The 9,226-nt window shown below is 44.7% G+C and overlaps 1 long non-coding RNA gene across 1 annotated transcript; it reads right to left on the bottom strand.

Moving 5' to 3' along the window:
- Nucleotides 1-1,294: 1,294 nt before the first annotated feature.
- Nucleotides 1,295-7,973, bottom strand: LOC141422396 (uncharacterized). Its single transcript, XR_012446937.1, has 3 exons — nt 7,746-7,973; nt 7,198-7,332; nt 1,295-2,655 (listed from the first exon to the last, which is right to left on the bottom strand). It is a non-coding gene; the product is annotated as an uncharacterized lncRNA (long non-coding RNA).
- Nucleotides 7,974-9,226: the final 1,253 nt, after the last annotated feature.

Here is a 9,226-nt window from a genome sequence, read left to right as displayed (position 1 = left end):
GGTACAGGAAAGAGTAGGAGATACTTTGGAACTAATAGGTATAGGCAAGAACTTTCTCAATGGAACCCTAGCAGCTCAGCAACTAAGAGATAGCATAGATAAATGGGACCTCATAAAGCTAAAAAGCTTCTGTTCATCAAAAGAAATGGTCTCTACACTGAAGAGACCACCCACAGAGTGGGAGAAAATATTTGCCAGTTACACATCAGACAAAGGACTGATAACCAGAATATATAGGGAACTTAAAAAACTAAATTCTCCCAAAGCTAATGAGCCAATAATGAAATGGGCAAGTGAACTAAACAGAACTTTCTCAAAAGAAGAAATTTAAATGGCCAAAAAACACATGAAAAAATGCTCACCATGTCTAGCAATAAAGGAAATGCAAATTAAAACCACACTAAGATTCCACCTCACCCCTGTTAGAATAGCCATCATTAGCAACACCACTAACAACAGGTGTTGTCGAGGATGCGGGGAAAAAGGAATGTAAACTAGTACAACCACTCTGGAAAAAAATTTGGAGGCTTCTTAAAAATCTAAATATAGATCTGCCATATGATCCAGCAATATCACTCCTGGGGGTATACCCAAAAGACTGTGACACAGGTTACTCCAAAGGCACTTGCACACCCATGTTTATTGCGGCACTATTCACAATAGCCAAGTTATGGAAATAGCCAAGATGCCCCACCACTGACGAATGGATTAAGAAAATGTGGTATCTATACACAATGGAATTTTATGCAGCCATGAAGAAGAACGAAATGTTATCATTTGCTGGTAAATGGATGGAATTGGAGAACATCATTCTGAGTGAGGTTAGCCTGGCCCAAAAGACCAAAAATCATATGTTCTCCCTCATATGCAGACTTTAGATCAAGGGCAAACACAACAAGGGGATTGGACTTCGATCACATGATGAGGTGAGAGCACACAAGGGAGGTATGAGGATAGGCAAGAAACCCTCCAAAAAACCAAGATAGCATTTGATGTCCTAAATGCAAAGGAACTAATGCAGAAACTTTAAAGCAACAGAGGCCAATAGGAGAAGGGGACCAGGAACTAGACAAAAGGTTAGTTCGAGAAGAATTAACCTAGAAGGTAACACACATGCACAGGAAATTAATGTGAGTCAACTTCCTGTATAGCTATCCTTATCTCAAGTAGCAAAACCCCTTGATCTTTCCTATTATTGCTTATACTCTCTCTTCAACAGAATTAGAGATAAGGCCAAAATGGTTTCTGCCTGGTAGCAAGGGGTTATGAGGGGAGATGGAGGGAGCAGGATAAAGGGAGGGGGTGGGGAGAAGGGAAGAGAAATTTTATTCATATGTCCAAACATTGTATGCACATATGAATAAAAGAAAAAAAAAGGAACATGGATTATTCAAATAAAAAAAAAAAAGAAAGTGTCTCTGCCTCCTCCAGGTCCTCTTTGTGACATTCATATGAGCTGCAGCCTCTGGGGATTAAAGTAGTGTAGGCCAGATCCCAACCTGGCTGGGTCTTCATGCTGCCCATGTCTGCTCATCCTTCCTTAAGGAAGATCACCTTTGTTTCCACCTACAAAGTGCATTCCCACACATAAGCCCATCTGGTCCTTATTTCTGGGAAGAGCATAGAGGTGGAATTTCCGAGGTGGAGATAACAATTGAGTGAGGGAATGAAGACCTCAGGGATGAAGGGAAGGAGCCAAGGTCACAAAGCCAGTTGGGCGTGGGGTTGGGTCTTGTCACTTAAGTCTTAGCCAGGAGCATTTGCACTATAATCTCTCTTCTCTCATCCCTATGCAGTTTATTCACTTCTCCTTGGCATCTTTAGCTCAGCAGCTTCATGGATGCTTTCATTTCTACCCATGTATCACCTTCCCCGCTTTCTGAGTCCCACATCCCTGAGCTATTGCCATACCAATCATGTACACAATGTGAAAACAATGTCATGAGCAGGGGAGGACAAAGAGAAAGAGAAACACAGAGACTGAAGAACAGAAGAGAGGTGATTAGGTGATAAAAAAGGAAGAGAAGACAGATGGGAGCAGGAAGGCTGGGTCTGAAACTCAGTTCACTACTTTACTGAATGAGGGAGTTAGGAGTCACTTAACTTCTCCAAGACTTCTTTTTCCATCTGTCAGATAGGCATTATTTATTTCATAAATACCCACTAAGGGTTACTTTTTAGGTGCCTGAGATACATTATTGAATGAAATAGTTTTAGAAAATCCTGCTTTCTTCTGAGTGGAGATGGAAACTAGAATATAGTAAAGGATTTAGTTTATCAGAAGAGAGATGCTTGTAGGGTGTTAGTCTGGAAGGAAGCCAAATTCAGACTGAACATGTGAAGAGTCATTATAGGAAAAGTCTGTCCTCTGGAGAAGATGAGGGGAAGTAACCCTGAGTGATAAGAGAGGGAGAGATGGTTGGGTGGAGCTGTCTTGGTTTGGCTTTGCCAAGGAGTCAGGAGTCAGTTCTCAAGACAAAGGTAGCTGTCACGAGTCCTATGTCTTCTTGACATACTTAGTCATTAACTGGGAGCAACCAGTGAAAGGTGGTGTCAACACAGATGTGGTGATGGGTTGCAGAGCAGAGCTGCTGAAGCCCTTGGCCAACCATGCTGCCTGGAGTTGGAGGTCTGCAAGGCGCATCCTCTTGACTGCTGCAGGTGAGAAGAGAAACCTCTAAAGAATGGAGGAGGATAGGTAGAGTGCAGAGTGCTGGGATGTGAGGAGATTGTAGTGTTAATAGGATGGTCAGGGTAGTTCTCATGAAAAGGTGATATTTTAGCAACCATTTGGAGGTGAGGGAGTCATGCAGATGTCATAGCAATTAGTGCTGTTGACATCATGGTGCCAGCTTTGCAGAGAGTCTGAGCTTGCTATGAATTCATGCGTGGGAAAGCACTCTGTAACAGTATATACTTAGCTGCCAGAGAACAAACAAGGCAATTTGTCCTGGCATCTTGGGCTGACATGTCCCCAAGAGAGGAGGTGCTGGCCTCTATCCCAGACCATGTGGGACCCCGCTGTTAGGGAGGAGCAACCTGGAGGACCACACAACCATAGGGAGAGCAAGGCATTCTGTTTCCAGGGCATGCTGCTCCCAGGGACCCAGAACTCTCTAAAGGGCCAAAACAAATAGCTCCCAAGGTCCCCAGAGGATGGGATCTTATTTTCAGCTTAACAATGGGATATAAAACAAAATTGTCTTTTCTCAGACATCTAGATGAATATGTTATTCTCCTTGACAACTGCAGTTAACAATAGCTCCTGATAAGAGGTAATTTTTGTCTCTGTGGCATCCTGGTAGACAGAGTTTCATCAGTAAAGCCTGAGGGCAAGAAGTAAAGAGTTGGCAGTCTCTAAGAATCTAGCGTGTGCCAGGGCTCTGTGCCAGGTAAGGTAGCTTAGTTGATTTTCATGAGTATTTGAGCATTCAATCTACTTTGCAAAAATGGGAAACGGAGGTGAGGTCTATAGGACTCCACAATTGGTAAGTGGTGGAGTGGGGATTCAAACGCAGGTGACCATGTTTCCAAAGGTGACAATACTTCTCTTGCTCTTCACTGTATTCCTTCCCTGTTGCCCCTTGTATTTAGTCATTATATATCTATCATAGAGTTGTTTTAGTTACTTGTCTGAGGGTCTGTCTCCCTTATCCCTTATCTACTTAACTCCTGCCCTGAGAGGAACGGGGGACCCACTTTTGTCTCTGCTTGACCCACAGCATGCATCAGGGGCCCTCTTCTGGGAGGCTTTCAGTTCGGCAATAGATGGCTGGGCCACACTCTACCAGTTGTTTGCATCTTCCAGGTGAGAGGGCAACCATATACCTTGCTATTCTTAGGCATCAGGGTTCTTAAATCAGGACTTCACATCAGTACTACTTAATGAAGGTACAGGTTCCCAAGTCCTGCCATTGAAAGTTCTGATTCAGTAGGGTCCAAAATCCTGCATTTTAATAAGTGCCAGTATTCTGTGAGAAGATATAGCTCAATGGGCAATCAGCAGGGTGGGTGACAGTCCAGTTGGTGGCATACCTGGGGAAAATGGTCACTGTTCTTTCTTGTGTCCTCTGGAAAATAGCCAAGGAGAATTGGTTCTACCTGCACCTGGGAAATGCCTGAATGACCTCTTCCCAGCTCCACTCACAGGAAAAGGACCTGGATCAAAGTAGAGGGGAATTTGGAGATCTGGGCGGGGTAGGGGCGATTTCATGCATGCGCTTTACATAGTCAGGTTTCCTCTACCTGCTCAGAAGTGAACCTGTAATCTCTTAGAGAAAGGTGGATGAGTGCCCAGAACTTGACCTTGTCCTGGGGCTAAACTGTGTTAGGTGATAGAAACCTCAGAGACCGTTCCATCTCATTCTCTTGGTTGGTGTATGAAGTGAAGAGTGATGGTAATGATCTGTGGTCACAGGACTAATGGTTCCCAAGTCAGAGTTGGAAGTTTTGGTTTAGTTGGTTCAAAGTATGCCCACGAATCTGCATTATTCTGTGAGAACATTCAGTTCGCTAGGAGACCACCAGGTTGGGTAGCAGTCCATTGGTGGCATATCTGATTCTCATAGTAGCACTCAGTCACTTCTCTTTAAGCTTGTGGACTTAGGCTACTCTGATGCTCAGTGTCCAGCTGTCTAGCATGGCCCTGCAGCACATCTGAAGTCATGCAGGCCTTTGTGTGGGTAAGGAAGACCTCTGAGAGTTTACACTCCTAGCTTCCAAACACTCAATGTGCAGCAGTGGCAAAACTAACAGTTTGTTCCACCCCTTGCTTCTTAGTCACTTCCTAATGTTTCCCGTCCACTTCTGTTAGTGGGTTAGAACCCTCTCCTGAGTTCATTGTGTCCTGAAGTTTGGTAGTATAGTATGAGATGTGACATAAAATAGCAGCAGGCAAATAGTTTAGTGGGCAATATATATTGCTGACTATACTTTAGGCTCTAAGGACTTTAGATGTATTTACTCACCAAATTCTCACTGAGAACCCATCTCATGGAATGGGTACTATTATCATCCCGATTTCATAATGAGGAAACTGAGGCACAGTGAGGTTCAGCAATTTGCCCAAAGCCCTGGAGTTACTATGTGGTGGAGACTGATTTTGAATCTAGACTCTCTGACCCTGTGTACCATGTTCCAGTAAGATTTTTATTTCAATGTGTGTTAGAAAACAGTAAATTTAAAATGGCCAGCTGGGAGATACGGACTCCAACCCAACTCACTGGTGGAACTTGACTAAGACAAAGACAATTTTCTAAAAAAGAAGAGCTTGAACAATTACAAGGAAGGTCCTGAACTTTCCAGGTGAGGAAACCAAGGCCAGACTGCTAAATACCTTCCCCAATATCCTGCTGTGAGTTAGTGACCCTACTGCAAGTGGCATCCCATTCTCCTGGGTAACTATTGCTCCTCCCCTGAATGTCCATTCACATGGATTTGATTGAAGTCAAGTCTTTCATAATTTAAATCACTCCAACTTCACAAAAATAGCTTGAAAGTAGGCATACACCATGGTTTGTTTTCCATGTGAACATTTAAAATCAATACTCAAAGCCGAAACACAGTTCACAATCTGCTGAGGTTCCATTTAAAGCACCATTTAAAAGCCTTAGTTAAGACAAAGTTGAGTTCAAAAGCACTCTGATAAGTAGTTATCTTTAAGCATTACCAGCCTTTTCTTCTTGTGCCCATCACCTATCCTTCCTAAGAGTTCTTCCTCCCATAGGGGCTGCTCCCATTTGCCCCTGTCCTCCCCTTCCTTTCCTTGCCCAGCCACACTCACACTCTGCAGCAAGGCTGCCAGCCCTTACTTACAGCTCTTCTTGTCTCCTTTTCTTTGGACCTTCCATCTCAGGTTCATATCAATCCCACCTATATACTTGCAACCTCATCCTGTGTCCCCCGTGGTGGGAGCTGGGATTAGTAATACCTAATTTTTTTTAGTTTTGGTGCTTTGTGAGCCCCATTCTCCTTTCCCTTTGCTGGGCCTTAGTTTCCTTAATTGTAAATTGATGGTCAAATTTGATGGTCACTGGTAACCTACTATTGACCCAATAGCATAACACTGAAAGATTGTTTATTTCTCTTACCCCTCATTTTATTTCCTTTCCTCTTCAGACTTAACTGTCACCACAAGGAATGCAACTTCCCATTCTCCAGGAAGTCTCCAAATAAAGCTTAGTTTTCAATGGGGTTGGGAGGAGCAGCACATTACTCTTTTTCAAAATAATGAGAGTAGAAGAGAAGGAAACACATACAAAAAAAAAATAATAATCTGAAACAAATCAAAACAGGAAAACCCACCCTTGCAGGAGGAGGTGGAAGGTCAGCACCCACCACATTCCAAGGAACCTTCAGCCTTGTGATTTTATACATTATTAGAGATCTTACCACAAATAATGAAGAGGAGAAACTGGACAGTGCTGACAGCTCTGATGGGAAGTAGCTCCTTCCCAACAAAAACCCTGTCTAAAAATACCTGGCAGGGACTTTACCGTTTCCATAGACAGATGGACACTGCGGGCCAGCAGAGGGGCAGAGTGGGGGCCGGGGGAGGAAATTGTATCTGACAGTGATAACAATCTGGCACCCCTAGAGCTTCACATCCTGAAGAGTCCAGAGGGCTGTCCAGATCTCTACTTGTGCAAGTGAGGCGGCTGTAAATAGAATTCTGTCGGACTCCCCGTGTGGCCACCCTGATCCAGGGGGCCATAGATCCTCTCTCCTGCCTCCCTCCCAAACCATCCACAGAGAGGAGGCTGGTGAGGTGTGGAAGCTGCTGGAGGGATGGAGGAGATAAGGTGGGCCCCCAAGGGACTCTATGGCCTCCTTCAGTTTTAGCTTTGGGTTAAAGCAGATGACATGTGTGTGTGCCTGTACATGTGACTTTCAGAAAGTCTTGCTTAACTTCCTTGGATTGAACCTCCCAGATCTGAAACAAGGAAGGGACACAATTTTAGAAGCTGTATGTTCCGTTCTGAGGGATAAATTTTAAGTGGGGCAATAACCAAATATTGTGGTCAAGTGGAGAGGGGACAAAACACGAGGATGCTTTGGGGAATGGATTGCTATAATGAAGGACTCTCATGTGATTAAAGGGTGTGATTTGCTGTGCTCATGTGAAGAGAGCATAAAGAAAATCGGGAGTAGAAAGTCCAAAACTCAATGGTACCTCCTATGGGAGGGAGGATGTTCTACCTGTTAGAGTCGCCCACACCAAGCGGGGACACCAGGAGGATAGACTTCCTTCTCACTTAGGCATCGCAGCAGAGGTGGGACAGTATATTCACGTATTTATGGCAACTTCTTTTCCTCCTTCATAAAATTTGCCTCCTGGGAAACAGAAGGCACTTTAAGTATTTATAACAAAGAGAATTAATAAGAGGAATTGATTAGCAGGTGATAAAATTGCTGAGAAACCAAACAGCATTGAGAAGGTAGCTTTGAGATTAGCACGAGGAGGGAGCCTGCTTATCCAAAGCTGGAAGAGTAAAGAGAGCCTGAAACTAGGTTTGGCCTGAACAGTGGGAGATGAAGCCCCAAAGGAGATGATGGTGCCTCAGAGGAGAAGATGGAGCTTCAGAGAAGATTCTGGAACCTCCAAGGAGGAGATGGAGCCTCAGAGAAGATTCCAGAGCTACAAAGGAGAATCAACAGCTGCTTGAGGTTACTTATGAGGAATCAGAGAGCGGGGGGAGCAAGACCTTGACTCTCCCCTCGTATCTAGTCCTTTAGCAATGCCTCACCTTGGGATAAGCCGGAGAACTGTGCCCTGTTTCCAACTGAGTCCTAGAAGTGAGGCCCTCTGATGATCAGAGAGATTCCGGGGTCTGAAATCTGAAGTAGAACACTGAGAGTCTCAAACACTCCGATGCTCCTCTTGTGGAGACAGGGATGTTGCTTTCTGCCTTGGAATGAAGTGACTGGACTGGACTGGGCTGGGCTTAGAGATCACATCCTTCATCTGTGTCCAGGGCACCATGTAGGAAGCCCCTCCAAACATGACAGAGACTGAAACAATGAAGAATGCAGCACTATTTTGCACTCCACTTGTGGAATAAAATCGATCCCTATTATAAGAGTTACCAATGTTTCCACATCCTGTCTGCACAGCGCAATTTTCTGCCCTGAGTAAACTCAGTTTCCTCTTATCCACTGAGGGAGCAGGGATCCTTAGCTCAAGGGTCAGTGACCCTGCAAACATTAGACACTTCCCTCTCCTTGGGATGTCTACAGCCTTCAGTTCTGCTGCAAAGCGTATTGTGAGAAGAAAGGCAGCCTTCGTCAGATTTCATCCCGATGTCCAAAGAGGCCTTCTCTTCTGCCTCCCTAGAGGCAGGCATTGGAGAACAACTCCCCTGAGGCTTGTGTTTATATTGCAAGCTCATTTCTGCTTTTCCCTACAGAGATGGACCATTGTTTTGACCAGAGGGGTTCAATTCAATGCAATTAAATAAGGATTGTTTATCAATTTTTATGTACCAGGTTGTATGTTAGGCTCCTTGGTAGGCAAAAACTGAACAAAGGAAGTCTCCGGTTCCTTGGATAGTCACTCCTGGAATTAGAAATCCAAGCAACACCCAAGGAAAGGCTCAACTTCTCTCTAGCAGAGGGTTGGGTATCTTTCTGAAGGTACCTTCTGCACCCAGAGTAGTTGCTTGTTTGCCTTTCTGGTGGGTTTAGAGACTACTCTCCACCATAAGAGTTCACAGATGATGTTAACTATCTTTTCTAAGTTCTGCAGGGAAACACTAGATTGGATACATGGGGCAATTCACCATCAAAGACCCATAAAGGCATTTGCTTGGTGCTGTTGAGTTCCCTTAAGTAAAAGGGAAACTGTTTCCCTTCAGCATCTTAGATGCAGCATGGAAGCAGGGGAGTGCATAAAATGACCTTCAGAGCCTCAGCCTTCAGAACCTCAAGCCTTTGACTCCATGTTCCCTTCCTGGTCTGGCTCAGTGGAGGCTGTGTTTCCAGACTGCTGCTTCTCAGCCTGATTTTCCTGTGGTGGAATGAATGGGGAAGAGAAGGAGGCAGTTCTTCCTTCCTGTTCTCACATGCTGCGCTCCATGGAGATCCATCTGGATTCACTGAGCAAAGCCTGTCAGAGTCCTCACTGCCAGCAGTATTTCCAGAGCTTCCACATGGGAGGCCAACCTGTGGTTCCAGGCACTTGGCGAAACAGTGACAGCAGCAAGGGCACAGGCAAAGGGAGGAAAGAAGA

Source organism: Castor canadensis, chromosome 4 (assembly GCF_047511655.1).
Source record: "Castor canadensis chromosome 4, mCasCan1.hap1v2, whole genome shotgun sequence".
NCBI lineage: Eukaryota > Metazoa > Chordata > Mammalia > Rodentia > Castoridae > Castor > Castor canadensis.
This window is presented reverse-complemented; position numbering and strand designations above follow the sequence as displayed.